Genomic DNA, 18,119 nt, shown 5'->3' with positions numbered 1-18,119 from the left:
TATGAAGTTTAAACTTACATGGTTTATATGACGTTTAAACTTACACGGTTTATATGAAGTTTAAACTTACATGGTTTATATGAAGTTTAAACTTACACGGTTTATATGAAGTTTAAACTTACATGGTTTATATGAAGTTTAAACTTACATGGTTTATATGAAGTTTAAACTTACATGGTTTATATGAAGTTTAAACTTACACGGTTTATATGAAGTTTAAACTTACACGGTTTATATGAAGTTTAAACTTACATGGTTTATATGAAGTTTAAACTTACACGGTTTATATGAAGTTTAAACTTACATGGTTTATATGAAGTTTAAACTTACACGGTTTATATGAAGTTTAAACTTACACGGTTTATATGAAGTTTAAACTTACACGGTTTATATGAAGTTTAAACTTACACGGTTTATATGAAGTTTAAACTTACACGGTTTATATGAAGTTTAAACTTACACGGTTTATATGAAGTTTAAACTTACACGGTTTATATGAAGTTTAAACTTACACGGTTTATATGAAGTTTAAACTTACACGGTTTATATGAAGTTTAAACTTACACGGTTTATATGAAGTTTAAACTTACATGGTTTATATGAAGTTTAAACTTACATGGTTTATATGAAGTTTAAACTTACACGGTTTATATGAAGTTTAAACTTACACGGTTTATATGAAGTTTAAACTTACACGGTTTATATGAAGTTTAAACTTACACGGTTTATATGAAGTTTAAACTTACACGGTTTATATGAAGTTTAAACTTACACGGTTTATATGAAGTTTAAACTTACACGGTTTATATGAAGTTTAAACTTACACGGTTTATATGAAGTTTAAACTTACACGGTTTATATGAAGTTTAAACTTACACGGTTTATATGAAGTTTAAACTTACACGGTTTATATGAAGTTTAAACTTACACGGTTTATATGAAGTTTAAACTTACACGGTTTATATGAAGTTTAAACTTACATGGTTTATATGAAGTTTAAACTTACATGGTTTATATGAAGTTTAAACTTACACGGTTTATATGAAGTTTAAACTTACACGGTTTATATGAAGTTTAAACTTACATGGTTTATATGAAGTTTAAACTTACACGGTTTATATGAAGTTTAAACTTACATGGTTTATATGAAGTTTAAACTTACACAGTTTATATGAAGTTTAAACTTACACGGTTTATATGAAGTTTAAACTTACATGGTTTATATGAAGTTTAAACTTACATGGTTTATATGAAGTTTAAACTTACACGGTTTATATGAAGTTTAAACTTACACGGTTTATATGAAGTTTAAACTTACATGGTTTATATGAAGTTTAAACTTACACGGTTTATATGAAGTTTAAACTTACATGGTTTATATGAAGTTTAAACTTACACGGTTTATATGAAGTTTAAATTTACACAGTTTATACGAAGTTTAAACTTACATGGTTTATATGAAGTTTAAACTTACATGGTTTATATGAAGTTTAAACTTACATGGTTTATATGAAGTTTAAACTTACACGGTTTATATGAAGTTTAAACTTACACGGTTTATATGAAGTTTAAACTTACATGGTTTATATGAAGTTTAAACTTACACGGTTTATATGAAGTTTAAACTTACACGGTTTATATGAAGTTTAAACTTACATGGTTTATATGAAGTTTAAACTTACACGGTTTATATGAAGTTTAAACTTACATGGTTTATATGAAGTTTAAACTTACACGGTTTATATGAAGTTTAAACTTACATGGTTTATATGAAGTTTAAACTTACACGGTTTATATGAAGTTTAAATTTACATGGTTTATATGAAGTTTAAACTTACATGGTTTATATGAAGTTTAAACTTACACGGTTTATATGAAGTTTAAACTTACATGGTTTATATGAAGTTTAAACTTACACAGTTTATATGAAGTTTAAACTTACACGGTTTATATGAAGTTTAAACTTACACGGTTTATATGAAGTTTAAACTTACATGGTTTATATGAAGTTTAAACTTACATGGTTTATATGAAGTTTAAACTTACACAGTTTATATGAAGTTTAAACTTACACGGTTTATATGAAGTTTAAACTTACACGGTTTATATGAAGTTTAAACTTACACGGTTTATATGAAGTTTAAACTTACACGGTTTATATGAAGTTTAAACTTACATGGTTTATATGAAGTTTAAACTTACATGGTTTATATGAAGTTTAAACTTACATGGTTTATATGAAGTTTAAACTTACACGGTTTATATGAAGTTTAAACTTACATGGTTTATATGAAGTTTAAACTTACACGGTTTATATGAAGTTTAAACTTACATGGTTTATATGAAGTTTAAACTTACACGGTTTATATGAAGTTTAAACTTACACGGTTTATATGAAGTTTAAACTTACACGGTTTATATGAAGTTTAAACTTACATGGTTTATATGAAGTTTAAACTTACATGGTTTATATGAAGTTTAAACTTACATGGTTTATATGAAGTTTAAACTTACATGGTTTATATGAAGTTTAAACTTACATGGTTTATATGAAGTTTAAACTTACACGGTTTATATGAAGTTTAAACTTACACGGTTTATATGAAGTTTAAACTTACACGGTTTATATGAAGTTTAAACTTACACGGTTTATATGAAGTTTAAACTTACACGGTTTATATGAAGTTTAAACTTACACGGTTTATATGAAGTTTAAACTTACACGGTTTATATGAAGTTTAAACTTACACGGTTTATATGAAGTTTAAACTTACACGGTTTATATGAAGTTTAAACTTACATGGTTTATATGAAGTTTAAACTTACATGGTTTATATGAAGTTTAAACTTACATGGTTTATATGAAGTTTAAACTTACATGGTTTATATGAAGTTTAAACTTACATGGTTTATATGAAGTTTAAACTTACACGGTTTATATGAAGTTTAAACTTACACGGTTTATATGAAGTTTAAACTTACACGGTTTATATGAAGTTTAAACTTACACGGTTTATATGAAGTTTAAACTTACACGGTTTATATGAAGTTTAAACTTACACGGTTTATATACTTATTATTTTTGTTATCTTTTTGTATTTTTACATTTTACTAGCCTTTTCACTTTTACTTAAAAAACTAGTGTTTCAAGAAACCTTAAAAATCTTATCTTTGAAATTAGTTAAATATTTATTTGAGCTTTCAGATTGTATGTTGGAGTATGTATATGCTGACTTGATTGGAAGTGCAGGTTTTACTTCAGTTGCTTTCTACTACTAGCCCTTTCAATAACATCTTTTTATACTAGCTGATTTCGTCAGCTGCTTAGCTGGTCTGACCCATAAAGTTTTAGTGAACAACTGCCTGGTTAGTCAAGAACTAATGGCAAGCAAATTCTATTCATACCATATTGGTATCAAGCTCTTTTCTTTCTTGAAATGCTCATCGTTTATTGATCCTTCAGTTGGCTCCGGTGTTCAAAGTATATCATTCTGTTTTTTGGTAGAATCACAATGGGTATAGAAGGCATCTCACTGTGTCATAAACATCCTTTTACATGTTTAACATTTACTGTTGTGGTATCAAAGTCTCTGACTGTCCTTTACCCCAGCTTGCTCAACAAACTCCATGTTGTTCATGTCTTCATTTCATGTTTTGCTGTTATCATCTTTTGGTTCTTTATTGTTATTATACGGCTTCGTGCCTTGTCTGTCTGTCTTTTCCAGTTTTTGTCATACATAGTCCTGTTCTTCTTGTCTCGTTATATGGGCAGAAGGCCTGGTTAATCTAACCATATCATGCCATGCCAAGAAGAGAAACTAGTATGTCTCCAGTCAACTCTTAGTCTTCTGACTTTTTTCAACTATGTTATTTAATCTTAATTTAATTAAAAAAGATTAAATAATTTATAACTTTCCTATTTAATCATCTGTTCACCTTTAATCATTTCTTTTCATCCATCGCTTTGTTTGATTTTAGCTTTGGATTCAATTCTCAAAGAGCAGCAAAGTAAGTATTATAACACTCCGTAAAGTGTATAATATCATACAATATAATACCATCCATATAAAATAATTATAATATAACTTGTCTAGTCGTCTTATTGACTGTGTAATAGCAAGCTTTAGTAAGTTCTATATGCAAATAGAATTTGCAATTAAGCAGACCCTGTTTCCTTTGCACTTTACACGGCGCTATTGAATATTAGCAGTATATAAATATGTACTAGTCACTAAGTAAGAGATAGATTGCTCCACCAAAAATGCTTCCTCGTCTAAAAGGAGAGCTTTATTGCATTGAAGTTGTGTCGCCATGCTCTAAACTATCTCCCCTCCATGTCAAATTAATTATTCTTATTTGGTCATAAAATAATATTATTAGAGCTATAAATCACTAAAAATGGAGAATGCCAGAGCATGAAAGGCTGGTCTTTATCAGCGTAACTAGTAAATATTTTGTCTAATGGTAGAACAGAATAGGAAGATGGAGCGACAGCAGAGCCAGATGAGAGAGGATTATCAAGGTTGGTTACTTAAGACTGTTAGAGGTAACTTTGTGCCCTGGCCTTCAGCTGATCACTGGCTCTGATATAAAATGCATACATGCTCTCGATTTATGCCAGTCATCTGTCTTCATACAAGGCACCTATGTACATGCAAAATAATAATATATTGTAACATACAGTAGATGTTCCTATAATGTTAATCTCATTTTACATAAATTCCACTGAACATAAATAATCTATGTAAAGTTTTGCATGGTATTACTTGGGTAAGAAATTCCATATAACGTAAAGTATTGCGTAGGAAGTATTGCGTATTGCATAGGTGCAAGTTTTTAAATTTAATTTAAATAACAAGAGTTCCATAGTTTGCCTTAAAAGTATTGTTTTTTCTATTGCCGCATTTAGGAGAGAAAACAAGGTATAACTGTATCTGCGGTATTTATTTTAATCTTTCACTTTACGCATGTACAAATGTTTTTTTTTTTTTTGCAACATAGACTGCTGTAGAGAAAAACGAGAAAATTGATTTAAATTAACATTGAAGGTGTGCGTTTCCCTTAGCTTAATGTACAATAACCGTTATCATAGACCCTAAAACAGGTGTGAAAGAGATAAGAAAATAGGGAAAGGTTGTCAATACAAACCAATAGTATCACAGATACTATACAGTCATCAGATTATGAAGTTAGTCATAACTTACAGACTACAGCTTTTCTTATATACTATATCTAATAAGTAGAGTGAGTGACATAATTTGGCAGCTTTTCTCATTCTGCAGTCAGCATTGTTCCTCAAGAACTTCGATGAGTTATTGCTGTACTGAAATTTTTTTGTAATAATCAGCTTGTAGTACAGTAGACACTCTTACAACATAATTACTCTGTTCCAAGAACGTCTATGTTACAAGGATTGTATGGTATTACTTTATATGAAGTGTAAAATACATGTAAATACCCGTTTCAGGATTTTCCCAAACTCACCAGTGTGGCTATTCAGAACAAAAATAAACTAAACTTATTTTTGTCTAAAACTTGTTGTCTATAACTATGATATTTGCTGCTTTACTTAAAAAATGACCTAAACTTGTTTGTTCATGTGTTTGGCGGCTATGAAAATGCTGTGTCGCGATCATGTGGCCAAAACAATTTTTTTTAATAACTTCCACAAATTTTAGCATTCGTTTTCTAAATATTCTTCTTAGTACTGTAAGTAGCTGATACTTACAGCTTTACTTACTTCACTTTTCTGTTTATTCAACTTTTCAAATTTATGTTAATCTCATCTCTGTATTATTTATTATTTAACTTATGAATGAGAATTATAAAAATAATATGTATTAGGTTAATTTGCTCAACATTTTAAGATGCTGCAAAGAGCAAAGAAACATCTTGAAATTGTTATAAAGTATTTAGTATATCAATATTAAGTATGTCAATATTATCTTTTGTAATAAAATTGATGCATGAGAAAAACCTGACACTGGTGTTAGCAGTTACATTTACAGCATGACATCTAAATGGTTGATGATATTTTGAGGAATTTGGGACTTAGTTTTAAGCGTCTTGAAGATTAACACTACCTCACCATGTTTGACTATCTTACAGAACTGAGTTCAGACTTTCAGAGGTATAAAAGTCGTACTTCTGATCAATTAGACAGCATGCAAAGTGGCATAAGTAGTCTTCAGGAAGAACTTCAAAGTAAGTCAATTTATAACTTTGTAAAATGGTCAAGTTAAAAGTTACCACTGTTCTGGAATATGCTAGTTTGTGGAGCACGAGTGCTTGTAATTCCATGGGTTTATGTGCTGTGGCAGGAACTCTAATAATGTATTATTCTTAGGTGCATTTTGCATCTCTGGGTGATGCTGGTATTACAACAATAAGTGTATTCTATAAGGCATGCAGCATGCTGGAAAAGTGCATGGTATGACATGTACAGCATGTGATATGATAGTGAATGCATAAAGAATGACATGAATGCGCTTGTGATGTTACAATGAAGAGCATGTACCCTTTGCCGGCAATGTATAACTACATAGCACTCGTAATTTATCCATGTCCGAGACTAAAATTTGATTCGTCTGCAATAAATGCAAAGTTGAAATACATGTTAGCTGATTCGTGACACTTCACATAATCTTGAAGTATTAGTCCCTATTAGTCTCATTCATTCTGTGCTCTGATAAACGTTAAAGTAATTACTAGCAATTGCACAAATGGTGTGTCAAGGTTGTTATTAAGTTGTCTGCTATATTCATTGTTATGCAGCATCACAATGACTTTATGGAGTAATTGGGTTGATCTTTTAGGGCTGAATTTCTATATGAGCAATATTTTCTTAAAGGTTGACTTGCAACAAAATTCACATTCCAGTTATTTGGTATCATAAGATTCACCATTTCTTACTCTGTTGTGATGTAAGCGCAAAATATGTGGAAATGTGATTACAAGCTCTTAAAAGCTAAAAAACGAACAGTTAATCGCCGCCATTACGAAACCACAATAGATCGGAATTGCGTGTTTAGCAAAACTTAGATATAATATAGGTCTTCTAATATTACATTATATTTTATTTCTAAACTGTTTAAAATGTTTTAAAACCACAAAATTTTTTAAATACACTGCTCTTAAAATTATTTTGTCTTCAAATCTGCCACATTTCCTGGTTGTTTAAATTATTGAATATTTTTACCAGATTTGTATCTCAACTCAGGCTGGCAAATATCAAGGACTGGTTGAGGTTATATGTTTAAGATGATATTCTCCTTATTGCTATCCAACTGTGCAGTGCCATGCATTGCTTGACAGTCTTTGTTGTCACATACAGCTTCAATGGAGAACACGAGTGCGAATTTTAAGGATGTGCGTGGATATGTCATTGAACAAGATAGAAGTATAGTTAAAGTTCAAACATGTAAGTATATATACCTATCCTCAGTTATAAATAATTACAGAATTAAAACTTGAGTATTAAAATATATTAAATTGAACTGGCTTAGATTTGATTTCACAAATGTTCATTTAAGATCATTAACTACATATATCTCCGCATATAAGCTGACTCAAGAGCTACAACTACTCACCAATCAGAAATGTTTTGTACTAAGTTTTCCAAAGTTGCTCAATTCCCGTAACCTTATGCTTTGATAGGTATGTATGGCATGTTATGAGATATACGGCCGGCTTATATGCGAGATAGGCTTATATGCGGGGAAATATGGTACTTTTGCGTTTTTAAATGTATCTGAGGTGTCATAGTATTTTGCGCTCAACCCCTGTTAAAAATGAGTTGTTACGAAATTTTTGTTGATTTAATCAGAAAGTATCGGTATTGTTTATCATTTGCCATCATTTAAGATTATCCGACCATCGTTTGCGATTGCTTTTGATGATTGGGGTGATCCGACACCAAGGTGTTTCAAGATTAAAACTTACTGTCATTGCTATAGTTGTTATTAATTATTGCGTTCGTTACACGTCTCTATTCTGTCAGTCTCTTTGTGACTACAGAGTATAGACATCATAATTGCCTCTTAATCTGAGTGTTTTAACCGCGATCAAGTTTTGTTGATTTTAATCTTGAAACATCCTGGTAATCGGATCACCTCAAACATCAAAAACAGTCAAAAACAATTGCAAATGATGAAAAAATATCAATACTTTCTGATAGAATTTATTAAAATTTTGTGCAAGTTAATTTTTAACATGGTGTTTAAAGTTTATCTTGTTTAAGTTTATCTTTAACAATTCTTTTTAGCCTTTTGTTGATGTCTGGTGTCTGGATGTTGATGTCTGGTCTAAGCAACAGATCTATTGTGTTGCTTAGACCAAACATCGACATCCAGACACCAGACATCAAAAAGCTTGTTGATTGCACTCACCAACCTTTCGAGGTAAACAATCGATGTTCAGTTTGTATTAATTATGTCTGCAGTGATTGAAAAATTCGAAGGGCGTTTAAGCCAAGTGGAGGATAAAGTTGAACCTAACAATGTTGTAAATTCCACATCAGGAGGTCCAGGTATGTTTACCTTGCATTGGATGCCCTATATATGTATCATTGTCATGGCGTACGTAGCATAACTAGCAGATACCTTGGCATGCTACTAGTGTGAACCAATACTAGCGAACACAATTATACCTTCATTTTATGGACTACAAATGAACATTTCTATTAAATGTTTGAGTTTTTACATTATCACTACTTATTATTATTGTTGTTACATTTCGCTTTCAAGTAAAGCGAGCAAGTAGAATATTGCTTAAATGGAAATGGCTTGCTGTGTGGATGCCAACTCACCAACAATTTTGAAGCAGATGTAAAACGCTATTTTGCAAATGGTTGGTCCTAACGGACCCTAGATGTCCAATGGAGAAATAAGAAGTGTGTTTTATAATACTGGAACTGCTAACACCAAATATGAGTGGCTTATCATCAAGGTAGCTTTCAAGCTTGGAGTCAAAAGTCATTTCAACCTAGCCGAACCGTTACAGGCTGGCCTGGCGTATAATAGTAGTCAAAACTTAGTTAGGGTTAATCCTGCATCTGTACTTATTCATTAGCTCGGCCCCTTCGCTGTGTGTATAGCAAATATCAACTCTTTCACTTCAGACCTCACCTCTGTGTCTCTCTTCGTCATTAATCTATTCAGTATAATCTCATATCATATCACAAGTACTATAGCCAATCAGAATCCAGCTTATCAAGCAATACAGTTAAACCTCTACTTACGGTAGGTATGTCTAAAAATACAAAGTTTTTAACCTGCCTTAAAATTCAAGCAATTGAAGTAATTTTCAAGATTCTGCGTTTAGGCTTCTGAAACATCACAGTGTCAAGATAAAAGGCGGAGAGACTGAAGTTGAACATTAAATAGAGATTATATTAATAAAAAGTCAACTTAGTTTAAACTGTATCTGTTTTAAATTAAGTGTAGGTATTACCCATCACCACCTCTACCTCTGGATCATTCATTCAAGTGTTTCTAATAAGAATGAAAACTTCTCTTGGTTAAATACTGTTTTATTGTTAACGTTTTTTTACATCTCTCTAACGCATTTTTTAATTATTAGTTGGAATCATCTGTATCATTAATAGAGGAGTTGTCATAGGTGTTGACCTGTCAAATGAAAGTGGTTAATGAAAGGGGAATATTGGGTTCAGCATATGATGATTTCAGCATTGCAAAGCAAAAGTTGGACCTGTTACACAACAAAGATTTTTTCCATCTTTATGTAATAACAATAGACCTAACTTTGCGTATCTTTAAATATAATTGCTCAAGTTAAAAATAAATTAAAAGGCAGCTAAAGCTTCGATTATATGTACAGTTTTAGTAAAAGCATTGTCAAAGGATCTTTTACTTTAGCTAATGACTTGAAAAAAATGAGCTCTAAGTGACCAGTTAAAAACAATCAAAGGCGAAAAAGTAAAGTGTTGTTTTTTTAATTCTTCTACGGACGATTTGGCTAAATATATAACTAACTCAATCTGTATACACCGAAATTGTTGATTTCTAATATTATTCTATAAAATGTAAAAGGCCCGATTAATACCAGCATTTGTTCCTTTTTTCTGCTAGTACCAGTACCTTGAGTGCTACTAGATGTACTCGAAAGTTCTACCACAGGTGCTCTGAGTACTAGTACAGGTACTCTGAGTACTAGTACAGGTGCTCTGAGTGCTAGTACAGGTACTCTGAGTATTAGTACAGGTAGTCTGAGTGCTAGTACGGGTACTCTGAGTGCTAGTACAGGTGCTCTGAGTACTAGTGCAGGTGCTCTGAGTGCTAGTACAGGTGCTCTGAGTACTAGTACAGGTGCTCTGAGTACTAGTGCAGGTACTCTGAGTGCTATTACAAGTACTCTGAGTGCTAGTACAAGTGCTTTGAGTGCTAGTACAAGTGCTTTGAGTACTAGTACAAGTGCTCTGAGTGCTAATACAGGTGCTCTGAGTGCTAATACGGGTGCTCTGAGTACTAGTACAGATACTCTGAGTGCTAGTACAGGTACTCTGAGTACTAGTACAAGTACTCTGAGTACTAGTGCACGTGCTCTGAGTGCTAGTACAGGTACTCTGAGTACTAGCACAGGTACTCTGAGTGCTAGTACAGGTACTCTGAGTGCTAGTACAGGTGCTCTGAGTACTAGTACAGGTGCTCTGAGTGCTAGTACAGGTGCTCTGAGTACTAGTGCACGTGCTTTGTGTGCTAGTACAGGTACTCTGAGTACTAGTACAGGTACTCTGAGTGCTAGTACAGGCACTCTGAGTGCTAGTACAGGTGCTCTGAGTACTAGTACAGGTGCTCTGAGTACTAGCGTAGGTGCTCTGAGTGCTAGTACAGTTGCTCTGAGTACTAGTACAGGTACTCTGAGTACTAGTACAGGTGCTCTGAGTGCTAGTACAGGTACTCTTAGTACTAGTACAGGTACTCTGAGTGCTAGTATGGGTACTCTGAGTGCTAGTACAGGTGCTCTGAGTACTAGTACAGGTGCTCTGAGTACTAGTGCAGGTACTCTGAGTGCTATTACAAGTACTCTGAGTGCTAGTACAGGTGCTTTGAGTATTAGTACAAGTGCTCTGAGTGCTAATACAGGTGCTCTGAGTGCTAATACGGGTGCTCTGAGTACTAGTACAGGTACTCTGAGTGCTAGTACAGGCACTCTGATTGCTAGTACAGGTACTAGCAGAGTGTTATTACAAGCGCTCTGAGTACTAGCCGAGACACTCTTAGCACTAATGAAGGTGCTCTGAGTACTAATATAGCTGATCTACTGCATGTACTAGCGCAATTATTGTAGTACTAGTACAGGTACTATAGTATTAGCGAAAGTACTGTAGTACTAGTGCAGGTACTGTAGTACTAGTGCAGGTATATAGAGTATGCTTAACACTGTCAGTTGTCATGTTTCTCAGAAAAATGATGAAGTCAGTAACTCCAGTGGTAATCTAAGTACTTTTACCAATGCAATAGAAGTAGAGGAAACATAATAGCGTAGGATTTCTTTTTCTTTCATGAGTTCATCCATAAATAGCTGTATGATAATGTAATGTAAGGTATCACTTATAAGATCAAATAATGATTATTAAGTATCACTGTGTAAGATTCAAGCATTAAATATTAATTTAGCCAAATGTACAATTGTTATCTAAACTATTAGTTAAACCGTACATAACTTTTACAACACGGAGGGTTTATATAAGTTGGTTAAGTTGTGAATAACAAATTATTTTTCTATTGCAATTCTTAGTTATTATTGTTTGTATTTACTTATGTATATAGATAAGATGTCAACTCAACATTAAGCAAAATAATACCTCCCTTAAAGCTTGCAGAAAAGGACCCAATTTCACTACCAACTACTCTCTGGAAGCCACAGTAGTTTTAGCACTTTTTTGCAAGTTACCTTGACAATAAAGTATTTTTTATTTTTCCATTGTTTATATTCCTTCAATCATGTTCAATTATCCCGTTAAGGTGCTGAATGTTTGCTGTGTGGGCTCTCATTCTTTCTAGAGCTTGTTTACCGCACTTTAGCATTTTGTCTTCATCTACTACACACTTAGATGTATTATAGAACCCTGATCTTTGTAAAAAGTACTCCGTAAAAGGCTGCCGTGCAGCTGGTCTCGAACCCAGGAAATTCTTCTTGGGAGACCAACACACTACCACTTGTTCCACTTTAACACATTGCTAAGGTGTTGAATAATCTATCATATAATAAGAGTGATGTTCTATGATGTTAACAAATTCTCATGTACCAGAAAAGCAATCTCATTACAGCTTATTTAATGTGTAAAAGTAGGATAACTTCAAGCAATATTGCACTCAATTGGCAATCTTAGAACTTTCATTTTCATTTTTAGTATAAATGTACCACAATCTACATGTATCTGATTAAAAACTCAAGCATCCGTTTTCTTGTGGATCAATTTTCCCCGAACACATTCATGGATTTTTGTCGTAAAACAATTTGCATCAAAACTAGAAGAAATTTTGAATTCTGAAGATTGTCATACTCAATCCTAGCATCTGATGTTTCTACTGCAGAATGCACATTTGAGGGCTTGTTTACCTCGTGTAATGAAAGGCTTTGCTGTGCAGAGGCTAATGCAGCTGGCATTAGTATTAGCTATTCAGCCCTTGAAATTAGCTTGTTCCTCAGCTTTCAGAAATTCACCAAAGCCACCGGCCTTAGTGGATTCGAGGAAAAAGCTTCAATTATCAACTTTGCTCAATATATGTGTGATGCTGTGAAAGTAATGGTAAAGGCTGTCATACCTTTCTAAGTTTTGTAGAGAGTTAATACATGTAGCTTTTAATAGATGTGGGGATATAGATCTGAACTCTGGTCCTAAATATTTGCTGCATGCCGTCGAGTAACCAGTTTAAATTATTTTAGTTGAAGTATTTGTTGTAGCTTCTCAACCAGCTGAGCTCTCTGATAATGGCAGTGATGATGCAGAATGAGTTTACAGAAGCTAATTAATGATGCTTGGTTGTCTTGTGATGCTTATATACACTTCTATGCAATGGTAGTTGTGCACAAACTCAATATTCTGTTTCATTAATAGATATACATGTAGCTGTCATCAACAACATAATCTTTCAACAAAAAAACTCTTGAGTAGATTACTTTGGTGAAGTAGCATAACAGAGTAGTGTAAGATACGTACCGGTAGTACTTTGTTTTTATACAAGTCTATGGAGGCTAGTATTATTCTATTTGAGTATTCTGCATGATAGCATTGACTACTCCTATATGTAACCTTTTTATTTACTATATCATCGGGTTTCTCATCAGTTTATCATTTGCATATGTGATTAGTTGTACATAGATTTCTAGCTAAAAATGTTTCCGACTTAGTTACATTGATAGAACCACCTTGGATGTGATTTACATGTATTTTAACCAAATAGATGTTCAGTTTTGGTGTGAGACAATGTTACAGGATCTCACAATGAATAAGACTTTTTGATACATATATATCATGTTTCACTACTTATTTACAGTTTTACAAATTTATTTTAGTTTGAAGATTTCAGTGGCACAATCCGATTTGCTACAAACTTATATCATGACAATAATTTTCATTACCCCATGCAATAGGATGAGTTGCTATTATTTTATACCTAAATAAAGGAGATTATGCGCACCAACCACAAGACTGTTCAATTAATATACCACATCTGTTGTGACTGCTCCTCTACTGCTGCGTAACTCTGATGCTGTTTAGCTTGTTTGTTGCAGACAACTTTAATCAAGTAGTTGTGTGATCCTTTGGACAAGCTTTCAGAAGTAAACATGATTTTAACAAGTTATATACCATTGAAATCATCACTTTAAAAGCTTTCTGACATGTCCAAACATCTCATTGGTATTTAATGTAATTAATATTATGATTATTAAACCATTTGGTACAAATCAAATTTAGTGAGCACATGGAAAAGTGTCTTGTGGAGCATCCCTTGACAAAAGAGGGAGATTCGCCAATCCCAAAACTGGGGACACTGCATGTGGAAGTAGCTAGGAAGTAGGAGCCCTGTTTGATTTATAGGTAAGGAGCTCAGAGCCATATTCTATCAATAGGTAAGTAGCTAGGAACCAGATCTTATCTATAGGTAAGAGCTAGGAACCAGATCTTATCTATAGGTAAGAGCTAGGAACCATATCTTATCTACAGGTAAGAGCTAGGAACCAGATCTTATCTATAGGTAAGAGCTAGGAACCATATCTTATCTATAGGTAAGAGCTAGGAACCAGATCTTATCTATAGGTAAGAGCTAGGAACCAGATCTTATTTATAGGTAAGAGCTAGGAACCAGATCTTATCTATAGGTAAGAGCTAGGAACCAGATCTTATCTATAGGTAAGAGCTAGGAACCAGATCTTATCTATAGGTAAGAGCTAGGAACCAGATCTTATCTATAGGTAAGAGCTAGGAACCAGATCTTATCTATAGGTAAGAGCTAGGAACCAGATCTTATCTATAGGTAAGAGCTCGGAACCAGGTCTTATCTATAGGTAAGAGCTAGGAACCAGATCTTATCTATAGGTAAGAGCTAGGAACCAGGTCTTATCTATAGGTAAGAGCTAGGAACCAGATCTTATCTATAGGTAAGAGCTAGGAACCAGGTCTTATCTATAGGTAAGAGCTAGGAACCAGATCTTATCTATAGGTAAGAGCTCGGAACCAGGTCTTATCTATAGGTAAGAGCTAGGAACCAGATCTTATCTATAGGTAAGAGCTAGGAACCAGATCTTATCTATAGGTAAAAGCTAGGAAACAGATCTTATCTATAGGTAAGAGTTAGGAACCAGGTCTTATATATAGGTAAGAGTTAGGAACCAGATCTTATATATAGGTAAGAGTTAGGAACCAGGTCTTATCTATAGGTAAGAGCTAGGAACCAGATCTTATCTATAGGTAAGAGCTAGGAACCAGATCTTATCTATAGGTAAGGGCTAGGAACCAGATCTTATCTATAGGTAAGAGCTAGGAACCAGATCTTATTTATAGGTAAGGGCTAGGAACCAGATCTTATCTATAGGTAAGCGCTAGGAACCAGATCTTATCTATAGGTAAAAGCTAGGAAACAGATCTTATCTATAGGTAAGAGTTAGGAACCAGGTCTTATATATAGGTAAGAGCTAGGAACCAGATCTTATCTATAGGTAAAAGCTAGGAAACAGATCTTATCTATAGGTAAGAGTTAGGAACCAGGTCTTATATATAGGTAAGAGTTAGGAACCAGATCTTATATATAGGTAAGAGTTAGGAACCAGGTCTTATCTATAGGTAAGAGCTAGGAACCAGATCTTATCTATAGGTAAGAGCTAGGAACCAGATCTTATCTATAGGTAAGGGCTAGGAACCAGATCTTATCTATAGGTAAGAGCTAGGAACCAGATCTTATTTATAGGTAAGGGCTAGGAACCAGATCTTATCTATAGGTAAGCGCTAGAAACCAGATCTTATCTATAGGTAAAAGCTAGGAAACAGATCTTATCTATAGGTAAGAGTTAGGAACCAGGTCTTATATATAGGTAAGAGCTAGGAACCAGATCTTATATATAGGTAAGAGCTAGGAACCAGATCTTATCTATAGGTAAGAGCTAGGAACCAGATCTTATCTATAGGTAAGCGCTAGGAACCAGATCTTATCTATAGGTAAAAGCTAGGAAACATCTTATCTATAGGTAAGAGTTAGGAACCAGGTCTTATATATAGGTAAGAGTTAGGAACCAGGTCTTATATATAGGTAAGAGCTAGGAACCAGATCTTATCTATAGGTAAGAGCTAGGAACCAGATCTTATCTATAGGTAAGAGCTAGGAACCAGATCTTATCTATAGGTAAGAGCTAGGAACCAGATCTTATCTACAGGTAAGAGCTAGGAACCAGATCTTAATAATAGGTAAGAGCTAGGAACCAGGTCTTATATATAGGTAAGAGCTAGGAAACAGGTCTTATCTATAGGTAAGAGTGAGGAACCAGATCTTATATATAGGTAAGCGCTAGGAACCAGATCTTATCTATAGGTAAAAGCTAGGAAACATCTTATCTATAGGTAAGAGTTAGGAACCAGGTCTTATATATAGGTAAGAGTTAGGAACCAGGTCTTATATATAGGTAAGAGCTAGGAACCAGTTCTTATCTATAGGTAAGAGCTAGGAACCAGATCTTATCTATAGGTAAGCGCTAGGAACCAGATCTTATCTATAGGTAAAAGCTAGGAAACATCTTATCTATAGGTAAGAGTTAGGAACCAGGTCTTATATATAGGTAAGAGTTAGGAACCAGGTCTTATATATAGGTAAGAGCTAGGAACCAGATCTTATCTATAGGTAAGAGCTAGGAACCAGATCTTATCTATAGGTAAGAGCTAGGAACCAGATCTTATCTATAGGTAAGAGCTAGGAACCAGATCTTATCTATAGGTAAGAGTTAGGAACCAGATCTTATCTATAGGTAAGAGTTAGGAACCAGGTCTTATATATAGGTAAGAGTTAAGAACCAGGTCTTATATATAGGTAAGAGCTAGGAACCAGATCTTATCTATAGGTAAGAGCTAGGAACTAGATCTTATCTATAAGTAAGAGCTAGGAACCAGATCTTATCTATAGGTAAGAGCTAGGAACCAGATCTTATCTATAGGTAAAAGCTAGGAAACAGATCTTATCTATAGGTAAGAGTTAGGAACCAGATCTTATCTATAGGTAAGAGCTAGGAACCAGATCTTATCTATAGGTAAGAGTTAGGAACCAGATCTTATCTATAGGTAAGAGCTAGGAACCAGATCTTATCTATAGGTAAAAGCTAGGAAACAGATCTTATCTATAGGTAAGAGTTAGGAACCAGGTCTTATATATAGGTAAGAGCTAGGAACCAGATCTTATCTATAGGTAAGAGCTAGGAACCAGATCTTATTTATAGGTAAGAGCTAGGAACCAGATCTTATCTATAGATAAGAGCTAGGAACCAGATCTTATCTATAGGTAAGAGCTAGGCACCAGATCTTATCTATAGGTAAAAGCTAGGAAACAGATCTTATCTATAGGTAAGAGTTAGGAACCAGATCTTATCTATAGGTAAGAGCTAGGAACCATATCTTATCAATAGGTAAGTAGCTAGGAACCAGATCTTATCTATAGGTAAGAGCTAGGAACCAGATCTTATCTATAGGTAAAAGCTAGGAAACAGATCTTATCTATAGGTAAGAGTTAGGAACCAGATCTTATCTATAGGTAAGAGCTAGGAACCAGATCTTATCTATAGGTAAGAGCTAGGAACCAGATCTTATTTATAGGTAAGAGCTAGGAACCAGATCTTATCTATAGATAAGAGCTAGGAACCAGATCTTATCTATAGGTAAGAGCTAGGAACCAGATCTTATCAATAGGTAAGTAGCTAGGAACCAGATCTTATCTATAGGTAAGAGCTAGGAACCAGATCTTATCTATAGGTAAAAGCTAGGAAACAGATCTTATCTATAGGTAAGAGTTAGGAACCAGATCTTATCTATAGGTAAGAGCTAGGAACCAGATCTTATTTATAGGTAAGAGCTAGGAACCAGATATTATCTATAGATAAGAGCTAGGAACCAGATCTTATCTATAGGTAAGAGCTAGAAACCAGATCTTATCTATAGGTAAGAGCTAGGAACCAGGTCTTATATATAGGTAAGAGCTAGGAACCAGATCTTATCTATAGGTAAGAGCTAGGAACCAGATCTTATTTATAGGTAAGAGCTAGGAACCAGATCTTATCTCTAGGTAAGAGCTAGGAACCAGATCTTATCTATAGGTAAGAGCTAGGAACCAGATCTTATTTATAGGTAAGAGCCAGGAACCAGATCTTATCTATAGGTAAGAGCTAGGAACCAGATCTTATTTATAGGTAAGAGCTAGGAACCAGATCTTATATATAGGTAAGAGCTAGAAACCAGATCTTATCTATAGGTAAGAGCTAGGAACCAGGTCTTATATATAGGTAAGAGCTAGAAACCAGATCTTATCTATAGGTAAGAGCTAGGAACCAGGTCTTATATATAGGTAAGAGCTAGGAAACAGATCTTATCTATAGGTAAGAGTTAGGAACCAGGTCTTATA

The 18,119-nt window shown here is 33.8% G+C and overlaps 1 long non-coding RNA gene across 1 annotated transcript; it reads left to right on the top strand.

The window, feature by feature from the left end:
- The first annotated feature begins 8,440 nt into the window (after positions 1 to 8,440).
- Positions 8,441 to 13,085, top strand: LOC137391844 (uncharacterized). The gene is made up of 3 exons (XR_010978180.1): positions 8,441 to 8,527; positions 12,085 to 12,205; positions 12,928 to 13,085. It is a non-coding gene; the product is annotated as an uncharacterized lncRNA (long non-coding RNA).
- The last annotated feature ends 5,034 nt before the right edge of the window (positions 13,086 to 18,119 follow it).

Source organism: Watersipora subatra, chromosome 3 (genome assembly GCF_963576615.1).
Source record: "Watersipora subatra chromosome 3, tzWatSuba1.1, whole genome shotgun sequence".
NCBI classification, from domain to species: domain Eukaryota; kingdom Metazoa; phylum Bryozoa; class Gymnolaemata; order Cheilostomatida; family Watersiporidae; genus Watersipora; species Watersipora subatra.
This window is presented reverse-complemented; position numbering and strand designations above follow the sequence as displayed.